At 42.9% G+C, this 25,286-nt stretch overlaps 1 long non-coding RNA gene across 1 annotated transcript; it reads left to right on the top strand.

Moving 5' to 3' along the window:
- The first annotated feature begins 19,001 nt into the window (after positions 1-19,001).
- On the top strand, positions 19,002-24,070 carry LOC112443850 (uncharacterized). Its single transcript, XR_003032254.2, has 2 exons — positions 19,002-22,044; positions 22,124-24,070. It is a non-coding gene; the product is annotated as an uncharacterized lncRNA (long non-coding RNA).
- The last annotated feature ends 1,216 nt before the right edge of the window (positions 24,071-25,286 follow it).

The following is a 25,286-nucleotide window of genomic DNA, read 5'->3' as shown; positions in this document are numbered from 1 at the left end:
AAAGACATAGACAAGAAAGTTATGGACACAGAGGGGGAAGCAGAGGGTGGAATGAATTGTGAGAGTAACATTAACATATATACACTCCCATGTATAAAATAGCTGATGGGAAGCTGCTGTACAGCACAGGGAGCTGGACTTGGTGCTCTGTGACGACCTAGATGGGTGGGATAGGAGAGGTGTAGGAGGGAGACTCAAGAGGTGGGATAGGAGGGGTGTATAACAATGGATTCATACTGTTATACAACAGAAACTAACACAACATTTTAAAGCAATTATACTCCAGTTTGTTTTTTTTTTAAATCTTCCAAGAAACAAAAGTCCAGTACCAGATGGCTTCATAGGTGAATTGTATCAAACACCCATCCTTTCCAAACTCTTCCCCAAAATTGCAGAGTAAGGAACCCTCCCAAGATCATTCTATGATGCCATCATCACCCTGATACCAAAGCCAGACAAATATATCACAAAAAAAGAAAATTACAGACCAATATCATTGATAAACACAGATGCAAAGATTCTCAACTAAATAGTAGCAAAGAGAATGCAACAACACATTAAAAACATCATACACCATGATCAAGTGGAGTTTATCCCAGAGATGCAAGCATTCTTCAATACAATGCAAATCAGTCAATGTGAGAAACAAACTAAAGAATGAAAACCATATGGTCATCTCAGGAGACACTGAAAAATATTTTGACAAAATTCAACACCCATTCATGGTAGAAACTCTCCAGAAAGTGGGCACAGAAGGAAATTGCCTCAATATAATAAAGGCCATATAGGACAAACCCAAAACAAACATCATTCTCAATGGTGAAAAACAGAGAATTTCCTCTAAGATCAGGAACAAGACAAGGATGTCCACTCTCACCACTGTAAGTCAGTATAATTTTGAAAGTCCTAGTCATGGCAATCAGAAGGAAAATAAAAATGACTCCAAACTGGATCAGAAGGTAAAACTGTCACTGTTTGCAGATGACATGGAACTATACACAGAAAACCCTAAAGATGCCACCAGAAAACTACTGGTGCTAATCAATGAATTTGGTAAAGCTGCAGGACAGAAAATTAATGCACAGAAATCTCTTCCATTCCTTTACACTAGCAACAAAAGATCAGAAAGAGAAATTAAGGAAACAATCCCATTTACTATTGCAACAGAAAGAATAAAATGCCTAGGAATAAACCTACCTAAGGACGCAAAATACCTGTATGCAGAAAACTATGAGACACCAATGAAAAAATCAATGACAACACAAACAGATGGAGAGATATACCATGTTCTTAAATTGGAAAAATCAACATTGTGCAAATGACTATACTGTCCAAAGCAATCTACAGATCCAATGCAATCCCTATCAAATTACCAATGGCATTTTTCACAGAATTAGAACAAATATTTTTACAGCTTGTATGGAAACACAAAAGACCCCAAACAGCCAAAGAAATCTTGAGAAAGAAAAACAGAGCTGGAGGAATCAACCTTCCTGACTTCAGACTACACTACAAAGCTACACTCATCAAGACAGTATGACACTGGCACAAAAACAGAGATATAGATCAGTGGAACAAGACAGAAAGCTCAGAGATAAACACACGCACCTACGGGCACTTTACATATGACAAAGGAAGCAAGAATATACAATGGAGAAAAGACAGTCTCTTCAGTAAGTGGTGCTGGGAAAGCTGGACAGCTATGTAAAAGAAGGAAATTAGAACACTCCCTAAGACCATACACAAAAATAAACTCAAAATGGATGTAAAGCCAGTGTTAGGGAAACTAAAACAGGGGAAGTCTTGTTCAGGCTTCAGAAGCAGGAGAGCAGACCTCTGATCTGCTTCTGACCTGCCTGGACCCTGCCCAGATTCCGTGCCTGCTTGCAATAAGAAAGGGAGGGCTTCCTTGGTGACTCAGCAGTAAATAGTCCACCCAGGTCCGATCCCTGATCCAGGAAGATCCCATATGCTACAGAACAAGCAAGCCTGTGTGCCGCAACTATTCAGCCTGTGCTCAAGAGCCCGGGAGTTGCAACTGAGCCTCCCCTGCCACAGCTACTGATACCCACATGCCCTACAGCCTGTGCCCTGCAACGAGAGAAGCCACTGCAAGAAGAAGCCTGAGCACTGCCACTGGAGAGTAGGCCCAACTAGCTGCAAACAGAGCAAGTCCACGTGTAGCAACGAAGACCCAGCACAGTCATAAATAAATAAGTAAACCTCAAAAAAAAAAAAAAAAAACACCGAAAAGTAGAACTACCATATGATCCAGCAATCCCTCTCCTGGGCACAGAGCAGGAGAAAACCATTAATTCCCAAAGATACATGCACTCCAATATTCATTGCAGCACTATTTACAATAGCCAGGACATGGAAGCAACCTAAGTGTCCACTGACAGATGAATGGATAAAGAGGATATGGTGCATACATACAATGGAATATTACTCAGCCATAAAAAGGAATGAAATTGGATCATTTGCAGTGATGTGGGTGGACCTAGAGACTGTCATACAAAGTGAAGGAAGTCGGAAAGAGAAAAACAAATATCACATATTAATGCAGATAGGTGGAATCTAGAAAAAATGGTACAGATGAACCTATTTTCAAAGCAGAAATACAGATACAGACATTAAGAACAAATACACCAAGCAGGGAGAGGTGGTGGGATAGACTGGGAGACTGGGACTGACGTATATATACTACTGTTATGAAGTAAATGCCTGATCAAGGCCTACTGTATAGGACAGAGGAAAAAAAGAAGGTACAATCTGTTAATAGGACATATATTAAGTTAACCTTAGAAATGCATTCCAGTAAATATTAGCTGCAGAAAAATAGTGTTTGATTCCATTTATACAAGGCACCTACAATAGTCAAATTCACAGAGTCAGAAAGTACATAGGCTGGTGCCCCTCAGGGGCCAGGGGCTGGGGAGGGTGGATAAGGATTAGTGTTTAATGGGGACCGAGTTTCAGTTTAGGAAGCTGAAAAATTCAGGAGACGAATGGTGGTGAGAGTTGCATAACAATGGGAATGTACTTAGTGCCACTGAACTGTACAGTTAAATATGGTTAACAGAGTATGTTTTATATTATGTGACTTTTACCACAATTAAAAACATTTGAAAAATAAAGGAAGAGATACTCAATCCCTCTGTCATATGAAGACACAAAAGCCAGCTGTATGAGAGCCAAGAAGCAACCCCCCCACCCCGCCCACAACACACCCGAACTGGAACATTCTAGCACCCTGACCTCAAATGTTCAGCCTCAAAAATTGTAAAAGAATAAAGTTCTGTTGTGTAAACCACTCAGTCCAAGGTATTTTCTTATGACAGCCTGAGCAGATGAATACACATGGTTTCCATTACTCTCAATACACTTAATCAATCAGCTTCATTTAAGATCCAGTCCTCCATGCTGGGCTACCCCTTCCACGATGGCAACACCTTCCTCACTGTGCTTGGCCTCTGACTTCCCATTCTGGGCCATCCTGTATCTCTTCCTCCCCTCACCATGAACCTCTACTTTCCTGTGCTTCATCTAATGGTTGTGGGGCTGAATTATTTAGAAAGAGCAGGACATGGATTTTGTTTAGCTCCCTAAAAATATCACTTGATTATTTGTAGAGATGTGTTTTTATCAAGCAAAAGTCTGAAAAGTTCATTAAACTTGAAGCTAGAAGAAAACATAATCTAACTCAACCATCTTATTTCATTTAGTAACTAATATCTGGGAATAATTTTTCTTATTCTGACTAATGAGAAATTGAGTCTTAAAAAAAAAAAAGCTTTTGCATTAATGGATCTGTAATTATAAAACTGCTTCTGGAGTCAGAACCACTGCTTTAAAGAATCTCCTTTTTATTTATAGGAGCTCCATGGTTACTTGGAATGATGGAAGAACTGATGCTATATAACATTTTAAAAGTAATCCAAGGCTATTAAGGTCATTTCTTCATCTCAATCAAAGTATTTATCCTGTACCTCCATTGCATTTCCAGTGGACAGACTCAGGAGAAGCAGGTGAACAATTGAGGCTTCTCAGGAAACTCTAAGAAACACAGTGACCGCACACAAGTGTTTTCCCAGGGAACTGGGGAGGGCTTGGTCTACAGGACAGCCTACAGACAAGGATGTGCCTTTAAAGATGGAGTAGATTTAGGGATGAGGGCAGAGAGAGAAGTAAACCAAGAGGAAAGAGAGAAAAGGAAAAAAGGAACTAATGCCTTCATGGGCCTGTTTGACTGGGGAAGGGAGGAACTTACAAAAGTATAGTGGGAGAACAGGACCTGCCTTGAGAAGCTGAATAGATTTGACTCTTGGGTCACATGAAATCTTTCAGATAATGCATTTCATATAGACCTGAGGTCAACTGCAAATAATAGAAAACCCAACAATAATGGCCTAAAGGAATAGGGGTGGATTTTTCTTATTAGAAATGTGAAGCTTAGTGGTTGCTGGCAGTGGTTCAACTGCTAAAAACTGAAGGACCAGTGTCTGTGTGATTCTCGTGGGCTTTCCCTCATGGATTCAAGATGGCTACTGTTGCTCCAGGCATCACATCTGCATTTAAGACCAGAAGAAAGATGTTACAAGACAAATTCGTCATGCTTTATCAGGACAAAAGCTTATCCAGAGCCTTGCTCTATTGCCACCCCCAGCAGATATTCATCTGCCGAACATTAGCTTGAATTTTTGCATCATTCAGTTCAGTTCAGTCGCTCAGTCGTGTCTGACTCTTTGCGACCCCATGGACTGCAGCACGGTAGGCTTCTTTGTCCATCACCAACTCCCTGAGTTTACTCAAATTCATGTCCATTGAGTTGGTGATGCCATCCAACCATTTCATCCTCTGTCGTCCCCTTCTCCTCCTGCCCTCAATCTTTCCAAGCATCAGGGTCTTTTCAAATGAGATAATTCTTCACATCAGGTGGCCAAAGTATTGGAGTCTCAGCTTCAGCATCAGTCCTTCCAATAAATATTCAGGACTGATTTCCTTTAGGATGGACTGGTTGGATCTCCTTGCTGTCCAAGAGACTCTCAAGAGTCTCCTCCAACACCACAGTTCAAAAGCATCAATTCTTCAGCTCTCAGCTTTCTTCACAGTCCAACTCTCACATCCATACATGACTAGTGGAAAAACCATAGCTTTGACTAGATGGACCTTTGTTGGCAAAGTAATGTCTCTGCTTTTTGCTGTCTAGGTTGGTCATAACTTTTCTTCCAAGGAGCAAGCGTCTTTTAATTTCATGGCTGCAGTCACCATCTGCAGTGATTTTGGAGCCCCGCAAAATAGTCTGTCACTGTTTTCCCATCTATTTGCCATGAAGTGACGAGACCAGAAGCCATGATCTTAGTTTTCTGAATGTTGAGCTTTAAGCCAGCTTTTTTACTCTCCTCTTTCACTTTCATCAAGAAGCACTTTAGTTCCTCTTCACTTTCTGCCATAAGGGTGGTGTCATCTGCATATCTGAGGTTATTGATATTTCTCCCAGCAGTCTTGATTCCAGCTTATGCTTCATCCAGTCCAGCATTTCTCATGATGTACTCTGCATATAAGTTAAATAAGCAGGGTGACAATACACAGCCTTGACGTACTCCTTTCCAGATTTGGAACCAGTCTGTTGTTCCATGTCCAGTTCTAACCGTTGCTTCTTGACCTGAATACAGATTTCTCAGGAGGCAGGTCAGGTGGTCTGGTATTCCCATCTCTTGAAGAATTTTCCACAGTTTGTTGTGATCCACACAGTTTGCATCATTATTTCTCTCTATAAAGAAGCTGAGAAAGGGACTGGATAACTTTACCAGATTTTACGGTGAAGACAGGAAGGAAAAATGTGCTAGCAATGGGTGTTGGGTCTATCAATCTATTTGTCTTTCACAAGAAGCCTAATCAGTTATCTTTCCATTTATTATTTAAATAAAAGTTTCACTTGAATGTATTAATAGAAGAAGTTTTTAACCCATTAGTCATGTTACTAAGGCAGACAGCAGTGTCTCTATCCTTCACCTCTTAAAGTTGAGAAATATTATTATATGACTTAGATTTAGACATTCTGTTGCCTGTGACCTGGAGACTGGATCAAGTGATTCATTTGGTCTATGATATTTGATTAACTATATCATAGTTTGAAACACCAAAAAAAAAAAAAAAAAAGAAATACAAGAACACCCTTCTCCCCTCCATCTACTTCACTGGAAAACTTCCAACAGCACTTTGCTTTTAGAGGTTCTAAGGTCAATGCCATTCCTTTTACTCAAAACTAGTTTTAGGTATGTCAAGAAAACTGGATAAATGAGGTGTAAGTAAAAATCAGGAAATCAAGATATGTTAAGTTTACTGAAACACATTTGGATAAAGCCAAAAATTGGTCTGAGATCCTATTAAGGAGATGTGAAGCCCCTACTTAAATATGGTGTGGGCATTTTATAGCAGAGTCACAAAACTTCCCTAGACATAGTATTATACAAGAGTATGTGTTATGCTTACTTTTTAAGTAAACACATTTGTAAATCACTTGGCAAACGTGTCGAGAGTCCAGGGTTTATTTCTGCTTCAACACTGCACTGCGGTCTTGGCTATACCAAGTTCCGTAATGGCAGCAACTAACCTTTTTCCCAGACAATCCTCATACCCTGGGGCAGAGAAAACAATGCCCCATTGTGAACTTGCACAAGACTTTCAAATGTGGTGCAATTTTGGTGTACCAGTGGCCTGAAGTTCACAAACCCAGTGAAGATTTCAACTAGCCTATACTTGTCAGCCAGAAAGCACGAGAAAGACTGGGGTAAAGTCCCTTTTCTTAACTACGTTTCAAGATGATCTAAAAGACACTTCTAGGCAGTTCCCTAGTGGTCCAGTGGTTAAGTCTTCACCTTCCAATGCAGGGGGTGCAGGTTCGATCCCTGGTCAGGGAGCTAAGATCTTATGTGCCTCATGGCCAAAAAACCAGAACATGAACAACAGAAGCAATATTGTTACAAGTTGAATGAAGACTTAAAAAACAGTCCACATTAAAAAAAAAATCTTTAAAAAAGATAAAGAGAAAAGGCACTTTCTTTCCTGCCAGTCTCTCAAATGACCAGAACAAGATTTGCAATTGATTTCACAATAACCAAACAAATCACCTCTTTCATACACATTTCTTTTTATTCCATTGCTGGACTAGTTTAGGCTTCCCTGGTAGCTCAGCTACCAGGTAAAGAATCCACCTGCAATGCAGGAGACCCCATTTCAATTCCTGGGTTGGGAAGATCCCCCAGAGAAAGGATAGGCTACCCACTCCAGTATTCTTGGGCTCCCCTGGTGGCTCAGATGGTAAAGAATCTGCCTGCAGTGCAGGAGACCTGGGTTCAATCCGTGGGTTGGGAAGATCCCTTGGGAGCCTAGCAGGCTACATTCCATGGGGTCGCAAGAGTCGGACACAACTTAGCAACTAAACCAACCAACCAACCTGGAGGAAGGCATGGCAACCTACTCCAGTATTCTTGCCTGGAGAAAGGGCTTCCCTGGTGGCTCAGACGGTAAAGAATCCTCCTGTAATGCAGGAGACTTGGGTTCGATCCCTGGGTTGAGAAGATCCCCTGGAGGGGGGCATAGCAGCCCCCACCAGTATTCTTGCCTGGAGAATCCCCATGGACAGAGCAGCCTGGTGGGCTACAGTCCATGGGGTTGCAGAGTCGGACATGACTGAGCACCTAATCACAGCATAGCACAGACTAGTTTAAGGAAATTTACTCACTTCTAGTGCTTCTGGGGAGCTCTGCTAGCTGAAAGCCCTGGTTGTTTTCACCAGGTTCCATGCAAGGTGCACCATACGTATCTCAAATTCATTTCATCCATGCAACAGATTTTTATTCAGCACCTACTAATGAGCTGGTGTTCTAAGTAAGTGTTGGAGGTACATGATATTGGGAACCCTCACAACTTTACAAAGTAGTTGTTATTATCTACATTGTAAAAATTAAGAAATGAAGGCCCAGAGAGAGTAACTAACTCCTCAAGGTCACACAGCCAGTCCATGGCAAAGTTGCCTTGGAAGACAGGTCCATTTCACTCCCTATTGTGCTTTCCACCCAGTATCTTGCTGCCCTCCTGCCAGCAACTGGCCTTATTGTAATCACGGGAAATATATGGACTCTTTTTCGAGACTACAATTCCTGAACCTTTACAGTTACCCTGCCAGAAAAGTTGAGGTTCATGTATGAAAATGGGAAGGGGGACTCTACCTTTGAATTTGGTCTGCGAGTTTTCATTGAGTCCTTTCCTTCCCAGACGGCTCACCTTCAAGATCTGGTTTCAGAAGCCTTGAAGCTATAAGGAGTGCTAATCCATGTTTCCACGAATTGACCTGGCAGGTTAGCCTTAGGTTGGGCATCCCATAGCTCTGTGTCAGAATATCCTCCGAGGGGTGAGAAGAGAGCCTAAATCTGCAGCCAAGCCTCTGATCTGCTTGCTCACCGTCTGCCTGACTTTAAGATGTTTAAATTCTCTGTGCTCCAAGGTCAGGCTCATAAGAAACAAATGAGATACCACAGATGAGAGTGGTTGGAAAATTGGAAAATAATATAGAAAGAATAGCCATTATCCAAACTCACAAAGCAGAAGGGACTGAAAATTGAAGGCAGCATGGAAGAACACATCAGCTTAAGTCTGCAACACTCCTAATAAAGCATCATTTAATTATAAGCCTCCAAGGAGGGATAATAAAATTAAACATTGTCTGTCACAGCTCCCTTGTTACTGGTATCTGGGGCATGAAATTCTGAAGAGCATTCATTCTTCTTGAGAGTAAATGCAACTGTGGTCAAGAGGGGATCCCTCCTGCCTCACCGATCTAAAAACCAAGAAAGATAACCAGTGGGTATCAATCAGAGCTTCTGAATGGAAAGTTCAGAGTACAGCAGAGGAAAGCAGGCAGCTGATTTCCATCTGGTTGATGGAGCCAAATCATCTCCAAATGCCCATGGGCAAGAATCCCAGAGGCAGGTTTTCAAGTGTCCCGAGGTCTCAAAAGACAGACATGAAGGAAAGAAAATCAAAATAATTTCTGTTGGCCTAAAGCCCCCCAGGAAAGGGATAGTAGGAATTCTGATACACTTCTCAAACCCAGAGGTGGGCGCACAACCCAGGGACTCACCTTCCCACCTAAGAACCTGCACGAATCCTGAGTCTTCTGCGTTCCTTTCCTTCATCAGCCACTCCAGTTTTCCAGCTAGCTCGCCTGTCCCCGCCTGTTACATTGCCCTTTCCCACTTTCTTTTAACCCTACTTGGAGAGATCAGCCCTTACTCAGAAACACACACAGTGTCTTACAGAGACTGCTGCAGAAAGATGGAGCTGTGCAATGCAAAACAAAGAAAATGCAGCCCAGAGGGGAGAGGAAGGAGAGGAACTGGGCTTCAGTTACTGCATGCTACACATCTTGGGTAAGAGCTCCAGCTCCCCTGAGCCTTAGTCTCCACATCTGGAAGAGTGGGAATTACCCCTGCTTGTTTGGGCCACAGAAATCAAAAGAAATATTTGTGGCAATGCTTGAAAGCACTGTGAATATTAATGGGCCCGTCCCTCCCTCAATGATCTTATGACAAATGCAGTCGTTCAGCAAATGATTATCGAGGCTCTATGATGGACCACACTAGCTGCGCCCACCTCTGGGTTTGAGAAGTGGATCAGAATTCCTACTATCCCTTTCCTGGGGGGCTTTAGGCCAACAGAAATTATTTTGATTTTCTTTCCTTCATGTCTGTCTCCTTCATGTCTTTCTGTCATGACAGAAAATTGGGCATGTTCCCTGACCTTGGGGAGGTGCCCTGGGCATGGGGCACAGCAGCATAGACAAGCAATTAAAATACACTTGGCTACATCTCATCAACTCACTCCAGTATTCTTGCCTGGGAAATCCCATGGACAGAGGAGCCTGGCGAGCTACAGTCCAGGGGGTTGCAAAGAGTCGGGCATGACTGAGCATGCACATCTCATAAATGGACATCAGGGGATGCCCAGCTCAGGTCAAAGGGCTTTGCAAGAAGAGGGATAACACAGAAGCTAAATCTTGAGCGATGACAAGGGAATTTGCTGGGGAAAGAAGGGGGTCAAGGTCATTCCAGCTGGATGAGTAGCATGTACAATGGCAAGAAAAATGAGAGTGAGCAAAGGTTAGAGCTTGTGATCCTGAATAGCTGGCGCCTAATATGAGAAGCCGGAGAGGCGACACGGGAGTCAGGAAGGAGGGGTCCCTTGGAGGACAGGCTGCCTGCTCAGATGATCGTATTTACAGAGTGCTCACCTGGTGCCAGGGCTTCCCAGGTGGTGCTAGTGGTAAAGAACCCGCCTACCAATGCAGGAGACATTAGAGACGTGGGTTCGATCCCTAGGTCAGGAAGATCCGTTGGAGAAGGGCATGACAACCCACTCCAGTATTCTCACCTGGGGAATCCCATGGACAGAGAAGCCTGGTGGGTTATAGTCCATTGGGTCGCACAGAGTCAGACACAACTGGAGAGACTTTGCACACACACACCAGGTAACAGGTATTTTCTAATACATCTCACATATCACCACTTCTAATTCTCCCAACCACTCCCAAGAAGTCAGTCCTATTATATTATTACCCATTACTTCTACTAATAGAAGGGGAAACTGAAGCTCAGAGAAATTAAGTTGCTTGCTCAAGGTCATACAACTGGCAAGTTTGCCAAGGAGTTGGGTTTTTTAAATGATTTATTGACAGTCTGCATAACTGATAAAGTGCATGTCACTTGCTCATGTGGAAATTTATGTTGTTTGCTTAAATACTTAATGGTTAACGATCACTTGGGCTTATCAATAAAGTAATCCAGTCATTGAAGTCTTCTCAGATGGGGTAGATTATAAATGTAAATTTATGTTTAATGATCAATTAACTTGACTAATTTTGCTTTTCCCTCTTTCCCTAACAATCCATTGAGAGAGATAAACAGAATTGGTGGACTTGAAAAACACAGAAACATAAGACATAGTATATACAAAACCCCTTTAGCTGGAGCCTCCTTTTTTTCTTTTTTTTTTTAAGTAATGTCATTTCTAGGAATTTATCCTAAGCAGATCATCAGGCATACTAAGTTATATTGGATTGGCCAAAAAGTTGATTTGGGTTTTTCAGTAAGATTGTATGAGAAAACCCAAAAGAACTTTTTGACCAACCCAAAACAACGACAAAAAAAGTCTAGTTTATCACCATAGGGTTGGTGGGATACCCTATCCTTTTTCTAAGTTCTAGTTTTCCTCTTCCAGCCCTTGGGATTGTGGAGAATCCTTGGGCTTAGGCAGTAGGAGAATCTAGGCCAGGTAGTTTAGTCCCTAAAAGTTTTACTCTTCAGGCTTGCATGCATATAGTCGAGGTCAACGTCTCTGTGGATGACATCACACCCTCTGGACCCAATTCAGCCACAGGAGTGTAGGGTGGTCCCAGGTCCCCACAGCCCCCCATTCACAGTTCTGCCACCTGCAGGATGCCACCACGAGCTTGCTGCCACCACTGTCGCCTGAGGATTCCTCTCTCCTGAGAAACCCACCACTTGTTCCCAATCTTGGAATATTCCACCTTCTGCTTCCGGTCTGGCCCTTTTCCCTCGTAACTCTAGGAGTTCAAAGCCTCCAACGCTTTCCTATCTAGGACTCCTGGTTGACTCACCTCCCTGAACACATACTTTTGAAAACACAACGGCCTATTGACTTGCCCCTGGGACCAAAGAAAGCACAGATAGCCATGACTCAAAGGCCCATGGAGGTCCTTGGGAAGAGGAGGAAAGAAAGACCTTGGTTGCTTTATAATGAACCCACAGCCTGGAAACAAACCCAGCTGATTCTGAATGCATTCTGCCACATTAAATTTTTAATGTTTCCAATTACATCTATAATAGTAGAAATCTGGAAGAATTTAAATGTTCCAACGGATTGTATATTGGAATAACACACAGCAATTAAAGGGCTCTGTTCTTGATATACTCATTTTTTAAAAGCAGCTTTCAAAGCAAGGTATACAATTTAAGTCCCATCTTTATAATTTATATATATACACAATTGTATCAATCAGTGCTCGTTTGATGAGTAGTGGGATCATTGTTGAGGTTTATTTTGCTTTTTAGCTTCTGTGCATTTCCCCAGTGTCTCCCATATATTTGCATTGTTCTTGTATCGAGACTTGCTGCAGAGTACAGTGCTTGGAGGTGGATGCCTGTGTGACACTGGCCCTTTTCCTGGAGGAGATACCGCAGCAGAGTGAGGTAGCAAGCTCTCTTGTCTTGGCAGATTGTCGTAAGAGTACTATTATCGGCAGATTATCATTATTAGAAGAGTTAACTTGAGTAACTGTGTAAAACAACATTTAAGTACAGAAAAGGTAAAACAAAAGCTTAAAAAATATATCAGGATAATATACTGCAGTTTTTTTAAGAAGTTCTTCTTGTTTCCCCTTTAGACATCTAATAAGTAACATAAACAGATACTTTATTTTGGCCAACATCAGCTCTTGGGCAATGCTCCACTCTCAGAAACATGCCTGATATTTGTGTTGGATGGTGGATGTTTTATTAACTCACAGTGTGATTGGGAACAAGTTAATAACCTCTCGATTTGAGTTTCTTCATCTTCCATTTTTGCTCTGTTGTTTAACAAATGCATCTACTCTGTGCCCGCACTGTTTTGCAAATATTAACTAAGTTAACCCTCGTCCCTACCCGACAAGGAGAGACTATTACCCCCACTTTACACGTGAGGAAACCGAGAAACGAAGAGGGGTTAAAAACTCACAAAGTTCACCCAGATTGTAAAGCAACAAGATCAGGGTTCAAATCCAGGCTGACCGGCTCCGGACGGTCAGCCCTGTGTCTTATGCTGGACTCAATGACATCAATACATCTATCACTTATGGTGTGTAAAACACCCACAGAGCCCTGGGCATCTTCCCTCTCCATGCTTCTCAAATCTCTTTCTGTCCCCTGAAGTTTCATTTGGAAATCCAATTTTAAAAATATCACTTATCTGGTGGGCCAGTGGCTAAGACTCCATGCTCCCAATGCAGGAGGCCTGGGTTCCATCCCTGGCTAGGGAACTAGATCCCACTTGCAGCAACTATTAATAAAAGAACCCAAATGCCCACAACTAAACAACAAAAAATCCTGCATGCTGCAGCTAAGACCTGGTGAAGCCAAATAAATAAATAATAACTACATATATAGATATAGATATCTCATATACACTCCAGGATTTATTTAATGAAACAAACTACCAGGTATTAATTTCTTACCTTCTCTGCTTTCAATTCATCCCTTCAGGACCGAATATTGAATTTAATACTTTTGAAAGCAAATTCACATCTTTAAGAAGCTCAATAAAATGCAGCCTTTGGGTTCACACAGTCTCTACCATACAAATACTACCCAGTGCCTGCCTAATTCAGTTAGCTGCTGGCTTTCTGGCTCAGTCAAATACAAAAAGACCAGTTTACTCCTCTTTAATATGCCCATAGAGAGACAGAATCACTTTCAGGTTTTTTTCCCCCATAGAATGTTCTATATGTAAATACAAAATGGAATTTTCATATTTTCCGAATTTACTAACTTTAGAAAGCTCCCACAGGCCACAGTGAAGACCAAGAATCCCACATGCCTCCACTAAAACCCAGCGCAGCCAGATAAATAAAAATAAACAAATGTTTAAAAGAAAACAACTTTGGGATTAAAAAAACCTCAATTTGAGAATGAGCTTCCTAGATTTGAGTTAAACAGCCTTTTCTCTCTGTACTAACTAGTAGAGCTTGACTTGTCCACAAACACAATAGCCAACTAATCAGGTTATCGAGGGACTGAGACCTCCAGAGCTCAGGTTTTCGGAGGACTGAGACCTCCAGAGTTCAGGTTCAGGCTTGAGCTCCCGTGTAGACCCAAGCATGAGCTGGGTCTGGGCAAGAGTGTAGATGGAGACCTCCACGCCATCTCTAAATATTTAAAAGGTACAAACCGAGCCAACAATGCTGTTAAATAAAACAAATCCCACTCTCTTACCTTGACAAATCCTCCTTCCTGAGACCAGCATGGAACGTGGGGTTCTTCTCTGCTCCGGGGTTCCGAGCCAGAACCTGGCAGGGTTACGGACAGCAGCCTCTGGACTGACCAGCCCCTTGGCCGACTCCAGCATGCACACCGAAGCCTATCTGTTGACACCTGGCTGTGGTGAAGGGCACAACAGCGTTTACTGCAGGGCGCCAAGCAAGAAAACCAGGACAGCTAGTGCTCAAAAGCCTCAACTCCTCCATGGGTTTCAGCAAAGCACGTTTACAGGCCAGGTGAGGGAGGGGCGTCCCAGGGTACGTGAATAGCTCGTGCACAACCCTCTGATTGGTTGATGGCGAGGTAACAGGTGTCACACCTGTTAACGTGATCCATCAGTAAAACCCCCAGTAGGCGTGGGGGCTACGTGCCATGATCATCAAGTTGTTAACATCTTCATCTGTAAAACAACTCCGGCAGTGGGCATCAGACACTGTGATCTGGGTACTTGAGGAGGAGTTAAATCAGAGGATACGGGGGAGGGGCCTGTTCCCAGGAAGGCTCCACGGGGTCCTGCTGGACTACAATCTGAGGCGGCCCCCTCAGCAGCCACCTCCACCCATCTCTCGGGTCCAGGAGTGCACACACTGGCAGCATCCTTTATCCTCAGCCAGGCAGGCCGAGGATGCTGATACAGGAATTCAGGGTTCCAGGGACCATGCTCTCCGAGCGAGAGAAGCACAGGCTCTGCAAGGGGGGGTCCCCTTGACCCACTGACTCTCCCTGTGGGGAAAGCTGTGATAGGGAATGACAGTGGAGGGGCCACAGCAGGCCCCTCTAAAGGATAACTCTCGAAAGCATGGTGCCCAGGGCAGAGGCCCCCCTTGCTGGGTCTTAAGGCTGTTGTTTTCTCTGGTATATCCTTGGTCGTCTGCTATGTTTTGTGGGATGGGAAGGGTCAGGGATGACATGGTAGGAAATTAATCTTCCACAACTCTACGTTTGACCCTCCTAGAAGGAAAACCCTGTGCCTCCCCCTTTTGTCAAAATCAAACTAAACCTGTGCTTGTATGTATTTCGTACTTTGTAAAGTAGAATTCTGAAAGACAGAGGGCAGTCTCATAGGGGAAACACCTGAGGAAATCTTGGAGACCTCACATGGAAGAGCTTGGTCATTCAGTGAGCTTATTGGTTGTTTCTGCTCCACCCCAGACTGAAAGCTGGGGGGAGGGGTACTTTTAGGATTTAAAAGGGGGAGGGGGAGGACTTTAATGGGAGGTCCATTTAGATAAGCAAATTTGGGCATGACAAGAGAGGGCAGTGTGCTAGGATCTGTTAGAAAGCACTGAGTGATGGAGGCCAGTTGCGTTCTAGGACGACGGCGCCTTCAGTTGACACGATGATGATGGTAAGGACACTAAAATATACTGACTAGCAAGTGGGGGCCAAGCATTGTGCTAAATACATGATATATACCTAAGAAAATATCTTAATGATATTATATAGTTATACATTTCATTTATATAAATACATAATTTATAATTATAAATGTTTTAAATATAAATTATAATCTATATATAAATATATGTCTATATTATATATCCTGCTGTTGTGCTGTGCTCAGTTATGTCCAACTCTTTTCAACCCCATGGACTGTAGCCCAGCAGGCTCCTCTGTCCATGGGATTTCCCAGGCAAGAATACTAGAATGGGCTGCCATTTCCTGCTCCAGGGGATCTTTCCAACCCAGGAATCAAACCCACGTCTCTTTTGTCTCCTACATTGACAGACAGATTCTTTACTACTGTGCCACCTGGGAAGCACACACACACATATATATATGTAATTAATGTATATAAATTACATATATATATGTAATTTAATACTCATAGCAACCTTTGAAGAAGTGAAGCTTAAAATGGTTGAGTAACTTGGCTTAGAATAATGTTGCTAGTTAAGTGACAATACAGATTACAATCCAGGTCTGTCTAATTACAGAACCTAAACTTTTAACCAGCCTGTTAAAACCAACTAGCACTTCATAAAAATAGGCAAACTGGTGGCAATCTAGTCAAAGACAGACCCAGTCACAATGCTCTAATGATCTCTTTATCTAATATCTAATGAAAACCTTAGGTATACTAAACTGAATGAAGAAAGATGGCCCTAGGGAGAAGTCACCTAGAAAGTGACTGCCATGTTTACACGGACCAAAGATTTGAGGATTTTCTCATCCTGAGGGGTCAGGGCGAAGCATAATTTAAGAAGCAGGGCTTGGTGCTGCACTGATAGAAGTGTTATGGACCAGAACTGGAGACCAGAAGCTGAGTCTCTGAAACTCAGCAGGTTTGGGAAGCAGAGAGAATGTGCTCATTCTTAGGAGCTGCACCAGTGAAGATCTTAGAGGAGCTTGGTGTAGTGTCCAGCTAAGAAAGGACCAGATAAATATCACCGACAAGACAGGAAGAAGTCTTGAGAGGGCAACCCTTAACTCATTTATATATTTACAACATAAATGACCAAGAGAAATTAATCCCTGTGAGTGTTCTTGTGATTCTTTATTACCCTACCTCTGCTTCCCATAATCATTTCCCTGAAATTGCATGCAGAAGAATGACTTGAAAAATAAAGAGATTTATTTCTTTGTTCTGGGAAAAAAAAAAAAATAGGAGTCAGAACAGAGTGGAAAAGAGAAAAGCCAACTGGGAAAAATAGGGCAGGAAATGGAAAAGGCAGAGAAGAACCCAAGTAAAAGAACAGCTGGTGATGATGAAAGAGGCAAAGGTGTAACTTTATAAGTCTCTGCAGACAAAATAAGGAAAAACTGGTCCACGTATGGGCATAGACCTTGGAAATTAACTATGCATACCTGAAACCTCCTGCATCCCAGTACTGATGCTGCATTCCTAGCGGTCCCTAGGCTTAGTGGGTGAAGGCTCACCTGGGCGATGGGCATTCAGACTGGGAAGGGTCTTGTTCCCTCCACCATAGATATGGGATTTGTACCTTTACATGGAGAAGGAAATGGCAACCCACTCCAGTATTCTTGCCTGAGAAATCCCATGGACAGAGCCTGGCGGGCTACAGTCCACGGGGTCACAAGAGTTGGACATGACTTAGCAACTAAACGATAAGAGCAGTACCTTTAAAACACAGCATCGTAAGGCTTTGCAGGCAGCCATTCATCATGTTAAAGAAATACTGCCGCATAAGAAAAAAACAGTATTTTCTCAAAATTCTACCTTCGTCATATATAAATTTGACTTAAAGGAAAACACTATAAACAAATGTTGAATTCTAGTTTTAAATACTTCAGCAGGCATCTCCTTCTAGACCTCCTTAGAGGTAAACTATACTGATGCCTGCAACTTACTTTGCTGCTGCTGCTGCTAAGTCGCTTCAGTCGTGTCCGACTCTGTGCGACCCCATAGACGGCAGCCCACCAGACCCCGCTGTCCCTGGGATTCTCCAGGCAAGAACACTGGAGTGGGTTGCCATTTCCTCCTCCAATGCATGAAAGTGAAAAGTGAAAGTGAAGTCGCTCAGTCGTGTCCCACTTTTAGCGACCCCATGGACTGCAGCCTACCAGCCTCCTCCATCCATGGGATTTTCCAGGCAAGAGTACTGGAGTGGGGTGCCATTGCCTTAAAATGCAACAAAACAATAAGCTGGAACTGGTGGCTGAACAGAGGGGTACGTAGCTGGATGTAGATGTGATGAAGTCACTATAGGAAAATGATGTTTATAGAGTCTAAGGGGTTAGTATGTGGGTGTTTAAATGTACTTTTCAGCTTTTCTGTATGCTTGAAATTTTTCACAGTAAAATTTTGGTAAGATGTTCTTACTAGAGAGAAGTTCCTCTTTAAAAGACAGTACATAGACCCAGGACACAGACACAAGATTCTCAATCTTTTTGATTATGCTATCTTTTAGAAAGCCTCACTGACTAATGTGAGGGCTTGTCTTTGATATTCTTCGCCTGTTTCTTTTGTCTCACCTGCCTTTTTCTCTCTGGCAGTCTAGGACAGCAGAAATATTGGCACTTGGTAAAGACATGTTTCATAACTATACCCCTAAAACTTAGGAAAAACTACACTACGCCATTGTTCTTGTAGCATATGCTAATTAGAGAAATCACATGTCAACTAGGAATATTCTATTTGACTACATGTGAAATGCATCTCTTCACCACAGTATGTGTGTTGCAGAAAAGACTCTTGGTATTATGTGATAAAGTTTGTACACCCTATCTTAAAGCATATTAAAGGCATTCTTCTAGATTCTGTGAGTATGGTTCCAGGTATTTATACTTTAAATCACTCCTTCTAACTGTAGCTGACTCTCTGCAGTGACTCGGGGTTAGGAATTAGGAGGCAAGGGATAACTTTTTACCTATCTTTCTCATGCTCAAAATAAAAAAAAAGTTGCAAAATAGTGTTAAGCTATGACTATCTGAGATTCACCAAAACTAACCCCTGCCAGTCTACTTTCATGGTTGATTCTTTAATTTTTCAGATTATTTGCAGTTGTAAAGTTATCCTGGTAGTCTTTTTAAGCTATGTTATACTTATCTAGAACATTGTAAGACACATCCATAGTGAAAAACTTGTCAATAATGAATTAGAATTTATCTAAAGAACTTATTTAAAAATACTATTATCATATACATTCGATGGCTTAAATAGAGTGTAAAGAGAAAATTTAATTTTAGAGAAATACTAAAGTTCAAGATTTTTAAGTTAGCAGCTCTAAATACTGCGTCTTATTTGGTGGCAAAACAAGGGGATTTCAATGTCATCAAGCTTTTATACAAGACAGTACTAGGGGCACTCGCATCCTAACAAAATAAAACAAACCCCTTATTTTCCAAGAATATGAACTACAAATACTTGAATCATAAGACTATGTTTAAAATTTGCTATTTTATCAAGTGAATAAAATTAGTTTCTGATTCCCAAAAAAGTAACAAAAATCTGATCTCCAATTTTTCTTAGAGACTTTGGGGATACCTGTTATTACTTATAATAGACTTGTATACCAGTTTACTCAATCAATGATTAATTACTCTGCTCCAGTTTTGACTATTGGAGAGCTTTAAAATGCCAGGAGGTTAAAACCTTGTGCAAAATATCAAGGCTATTTTTTTTTTTTTTTTACTACAAAAGAAAACACTTTAGCATCTAGGCAGTGTAGGTTTGTGAAAAGTCCTTTGTCACTAAGAGCCAAGCTTCTTTTTCAAAAGATAAGCATAATAGGTTCAGTATTTAAAATGTGAGCTATCTCACAAAACAGTATGGTAACACAATTGATCTCCAGTGAATTCTTGCTATTTTTAAATAAATTATGTAGTATGTAAAATTGTTTCCCCTTTTCTTTTGAAAAGCCTTAAAACCTTGAATGTATTCAGAGAAAAGAAACAAAAATTATATTTAAATCACTTTTTTAAAACACCATGTTTTCTTTGTATTTAGAAAACACAGGAAAAAAGTTGTTTGTTATCCCACGGTTAATTACAATAACAGTGAGTGGAAAAAAAGCACAACATAAAAAAACATATACCCATTGAAACCAGACAAGGAACATCATCGACTAAAGAAACAATTAGAAACAGAACTTACCTCTTTCTGACAAATGTATTTGCAAGGGTGCAGGGAAGGGTAAAGCTGGGGTAATGGATTAAGAAATATACCAGAGTTCAGAGTCTTCAGCCAGAAACTCACAATATTGGACAGGTACCTTTCAACCCTACCTTCCCTCAACCACCAGAGACTGTCATCCCAGAAATCCTATCTAGATAGTCAAACTGAACTTACTTCAGTAGCGGGAGCCCGCACACTGTCTGCTAGCGAGAGTAAAATTCCACAAGTCCCTGCGCCTATTAAATGACTACAGTCTGTTCTCCACGGAGGCTTGAAGAGCCATGCCACTGTCCTGGGGTGACACAATGACCCTAGAGATGGAACCTGCAGCACTTGTTTAGGTGAAACTTCTGCTTAGAGAGCGAGCAGACACAAATAACAACAACCAAAGTCAAGGACCGAAGCTTCATTGATTCACTCAGACTCACATGCTCTTTAAAAGGGGCTGCATCCAGTTATTACTGGATGTCTCTTGAGCTTCTGTCAACCTGCAAAGTTTTTAACGTATCACCCCAGGATTATAATCCTGGGCTCTCTAACCTGAAAGCAGACAGCATTTGTTTCAAAATAGAGACAAAGATGAAAACTTCATCTTGGCTGCATTTTTTAATCTCCTCTCCCAGAATAGAATCTTCCCTCCCTTCCGGTAAACACATGCTTGTATACATTAAAATTTAAAGGGTGTAAAAATTAGCAAGTCCATACTCTCCTATACCGAAGAATCAACCCCCAATCCACAACAGGCTCACCATCTCCCCAAATTGCCATTTGGGCTCTAGGAATTCGAAACACACACACACACACACACATACAAATGCAAACCCAACAAAAGAGACATTGAAACCTAGGAGAATGTTGAGGTATCGCACACTCTGCTTCATTTTTGTTCCGGAGGGAGAGCGATCAGGGTTCCAGGCAGGGTGACATAACCATGGGCATTAAAAGCATATAGTCAGTCTTAGCAAATTAGGTAAATTAGCGATCATTTGATGGTATTCTATTGTTGTTATTGTAATCAGAGTCATTTTCCCTGGTAGTGGTGCTTCGTGATGAAGCATAGTTCTCACGGGATAATTGTGAAAGATACTGAAAGATTCAGGCTCAGGGATGCCGCATCTGCTTTCAAAAGCTCTTCTGATTCAAACTGGCATTTTCCTTTATCTTGGAAATTGATTAGAGATTCAGATCATGCCGGTTTAAATGGAAAGGTGAAAGCAGGGTAATTTCAATCTATGAATTATTCAATCTCAGCCTGGTGCAATTGCCATCCAGGAGCGGATGCTCTGATGGTCCTTCCGCAGAGCCTCCATTATGCTTGTCATTTTTATTTCTTTATCTACGATCTCTTTCTCAGTTACCCAGCTTGTCCCTTAGGGCTCAGCTTCACAAACCCAAAGTATTTCAAATTGGCAGTAACCTAAACGTGCGGCTGTCTCAAATCGCTGTCTCCACAGGCTGCCTTTTTTTTCCCCCAAATCATTTTAAACACACATACACACACATTCATGATGATATCTGTGAGGCTCTTTGATTCAATGAATTAAAACACGCACATACACACACACACACACACACACACACACAAAGATGAGGGAATCGCTGCAAAGAAGAGTTATGTTCCACTAACATCACAAGAGGAGATAAAGTGATGCTTTCTGCTTCCTTCTTTGTTGTCGGTATGACCCATCCTAGTTGAATAACATCACGCAGGAAGGAGCCAGCACTGAACAGGCTTGCCTGGCACCCTGATTTCCAACCAGCACAGATGAAGACTGCATGGAAGGCAGACTAATCCAGGCAACCGTACAACTTAAGCGAGCATGATTATTTAGGAAAAATAAGAAGAAGCCATCAGAGGACCGCAATTAAACTGTCAATCTCCCAGGCTCCACCTGCACCCAGATTGCAGTCGCAAAGATTCTCCACTTGATGGCTGGCTGTGTCACTGCTAGTCGACAGCTTGTCCCCGAATCCAGAGAGGACTGGGATGGATTTAGGTCAGTGATTCTGGTTTCTCCTTTAAATCGTGTTCTAACTGAGGAGCCGGGGATCTGGGCCAGTCAACCGTGAGCCGCCCGAACTGGGAGCTTGGAACATCAGTGCGGTGGAGGAATCTGCCTGCCCAGGCCCCAGCTGGGCACACAGCGTCGGCATCTCCTTTGTCCTAGCCTTTATCCCACAGGTAGGGCGCCGCGCTTCGTGAGAAGCCCACAAACTATTCCCACAAGTGCTGGGGAGCCAGCCGCGCTCCAACCGGGGCGGTCTGGCCACCGGGCTCCGGGCAGTACCTGCTCTGCTGCAAACGCACGCTGCCAAGTGTGAAGCCATCGTGTGCATTCAGACTGCTTCTCTGCTGCTGGCTAAACACAGGTAAATGCTCCTCAAGGAAGAAATGCTAGGTAGCAGCAGGAACAGACCACTTTCAAACTGTCGCTTTTTTTTTGCCTAGTTGTACGCCTTGTGACGAGGAACCGGCAGGAGCCAGGGCTGGGGCAGAGCGGTGATGCAGAAAGCAGCAGCAATGACACAGCAGTCAGCTGACTCGCAGGGTGTGATTGCTCAATGTCCTCTGCAGAAGCGGGTCAGCTTCGAGGGTGGCACCGGTCAGACGGCCTTGACTGTGAAGCGGACTTGCAGGAGGGCAGCACCTGGCAGGGCTACCCGCCCCCCCCCCAAACCCGCACCTGGCAGGGACACCTCCCATTGCGTGTCTCTCAGGCACAGTTTTTAACTCACAGCCCTCGGGACTTAACTGTTTCTGTCCTGCTTGCTGGGAAGGCAAGTGATTCTTGGGGTGACGGTCCCAGTGCAAACACAGGTGAAAGCTTTCACGGTTCCTATTGTTCGGGTTCATTTCAGCACCGAAAGAAGAATGGTGAGAGTTCTCGCCTGCGTTTTGGTTTTAAAAGCACAATGCCCTTTTTTTTTTTTTAGCAGGTAGAAATTGCCTTCAGCTACTGGTATGCCGTAATGAACTAGTAAATTGTACCTAACAGAATGGCACGAGCAATAGGAGAAAGCTCGCAGGTAAATTCATCCAGTGGTTAGCCTTAAATCATGGTCCAGCTGCTATAAAGCAGTGTGCAGGGCTCTACTGCAAAAGGCAGGTTGTGCATCCCAATTAATGGACACTAGAGCAAACAGCCTTATATGGTATCACCCCAGTGATTTGAGGAATGCTAAAATAAGAAAAGCCATCATTACCAGGCATTTGTTTAATGACTGTAATCATACTGAATTAATTTAACTTGCTGCAGTGTGTAACAGAAAGTCAATTATAAATGTGCACCAAAAGAATAACAATACTAGTATCTGCATGGCACCTTCTTCTGACAGGACATGCCCTTAAGGAGATCTCACATCCCCAACATTCAGAGAGCACTCGGGATGTGCTAAGTGCTCACAATCTGCAACGGGCCCCTCAGAGGACAGGCATTTACGGTTCTACACCAGGACACATATTGTACGGATTGCATACAGACAGTCACCACCGTGCCCCATGCCAGTTGTTCTGCGAGGACTTAGCCATTTTCCCCCTATTTGTGCCTTATGAATTTTATTTCTCTATTTGCTTCTTTTTTTACTAAACACTTAAAAAATTTTTTTTTGGCTGTGCCCCATAGCATGTGGAATCTTAGTTCTCCAACCAGGAATTGGACCTGCACCCCCAACAGTGGAAACACAGAATCTTAACCACTAGACCATCAGGGAAGTCCTCTGTTTGCTTTTTATTTGGTTATTTTTTCTTTCTTTCTTTGGTTCTCTTGACACAAATCCTGATTGAATGAGGAAGTTTTTCAATAGCACACAGAGAGATCAAAACTGGAAGGAGTGGTCTCCCCTGGTGTGTGTGTGTGTTCTGTTACTCAGTCACGTCTGACTCTTTGTGACCTCGTGGACTGTAGCCGGCCAGGCTCCCAGCCATGGGCTTCTCCAGGCAAGAATACTGGAGCAGGATGCCATTCCCTTCTCTAGGGGATCTTTCCAACCTAGGGATCGAACCCATGTCTCTTGTGTCTCTTGCCTTGGCAGTCAAATATCTCTACAGCTGGACCACCTGGGAAGCTCGGGGGTGGGGCAGAATCCACCTATTAATGCAGGAGACAAGGGTTTAATTCCTGGTCCTGGAAGATCCCACGTGCCAAAGAGCAACTAAGCCCGTGCACCACAACTACTGAGCCTGTGCTCTGGAGCCCGGGAGCTGCAACTTCTGAGTCCACACGCCGCAACCGCAACTGAAGCCCACACGCTCTAGAGCCTGTGCTCTGCAGCCAGAGAAGCCACTGCAATGAGAAGCCCATGCACCCCACAACTAGAGAGAAGTCCCCGCTCGCCGCAACTAGAGAAAGGCCTCGCGCAACGAAGACCCAGCACAGTCAAAAATAAATAGTGAAAATGAGAGTTGCTCAGTCATGTCTGACTTTTTGCGACCCCATGGACTATACAGTCCATGGAATTCTCCAGGCCAGAATACTGGAGAGGGTAGCCTTTCCCTTCTCCAGGGGATCTTCCCAACCCATGGATTGAACCCAGGTCACCCACATTGCAAGCAGATTCTTTTCCAGCTGAGCCACAAGGGAAGCCCAAGAATACTGGAGTGGGTAGCCTACCCCTTCTCCAGGGGATCTTCCCAACCCAGGAATCAAACTGGGGTCTCCTGCATTGCAGGCGGATTCTTTACCAACTGAGCTATCAGGGAAGCCCTAAAAATAAATAAATAAAAATAAATAAATAAAAAAAACTGGATGGAAAAGTGCCTTCCGTGTAATTAGGTGACTGCTATGAGTAGTAAGTGACATTTAAATAAAGCAAGGATTCTACTTTGAGGTAACAGAGGCCATCTCTCCTGTTCCCTTTCTTGAGCTCCCATTCAAGAATCCGAATCTCAGAAATTGACCGTGCCACCTTCTTTCAAAACTTGCTATCAGGAAATGAGCCCCCAGATGGTACAAATAATCCATAAGGTTTCATTTAATTCCTCAGAGGCACTCATACTTTTGAAGAACCTAGGGCTTCCAGAAAAGGCATGGCTACCTATTGGGGGCAGATTTCAAGCACCAAAGCTCTAGGTGGGAAATCATTTCTATGGGGCAAGGAGGCCTTCCAGGGGGGTCCACGTCTCCTTCTTCCGATGGCAGGTCTGTGCCATGGTGCTGACCGCCCAGTGATGTGCAAGAATTCTAAAAGCTGGGTACTTGAAATCTGGGAATATACTGGGAATATTTACACCACGGAAGTGGACAAATACTAAAACTTTAGTGTTGTTGTGTTTTCTGGAAAGCTGGTTTACATGTTGTAATATATTTAATTATGTCAAGTTATACTACGTTCCTTTATTTTAACCCTAGAATCCAAAACGCTTAAGAATAAAAAGTACAATGGTTAAGCAAAAGGCTTGGCTTAGAACCCACTACAGATACTACATGCCCTGAATGTGTATGGTCAGTGTGGGTCACAGGGGCCAGAGAGATTCTGACAGCGCCTCTCCCCCTCCTCTAGGGCACCCTATCTTTCCTTGTGACTTCTCTCAAGTCCTCACTCACCAAGCAAAAATGGTCCACGCATTGGTATTTATAAAAATCTCCTCTTGCACCCTATGGCATATTTAATCA

The sequence above is a fragment of the Bos taurus genome, chromosome 23 (genome assembly GCF_002263795.3).
Source record: "Bos taurus isolate L1 Dominette 01449 registration number 42190680 breed Hereford chromosome 23, ARS-UCD2.0, whole genome shotgun sequence".
Taxonomy (NCBI): Eukaryota; Metazoa; Chordata; class Mammalia; order Artiodactyla; family Bovidae; genus Bos; species Bos taurus.
The sequence above is the reverse complement of the archived record's forward strand: the minus strand, read 5'-3'. Positions and strand labels throughout refer to the sequence as shown.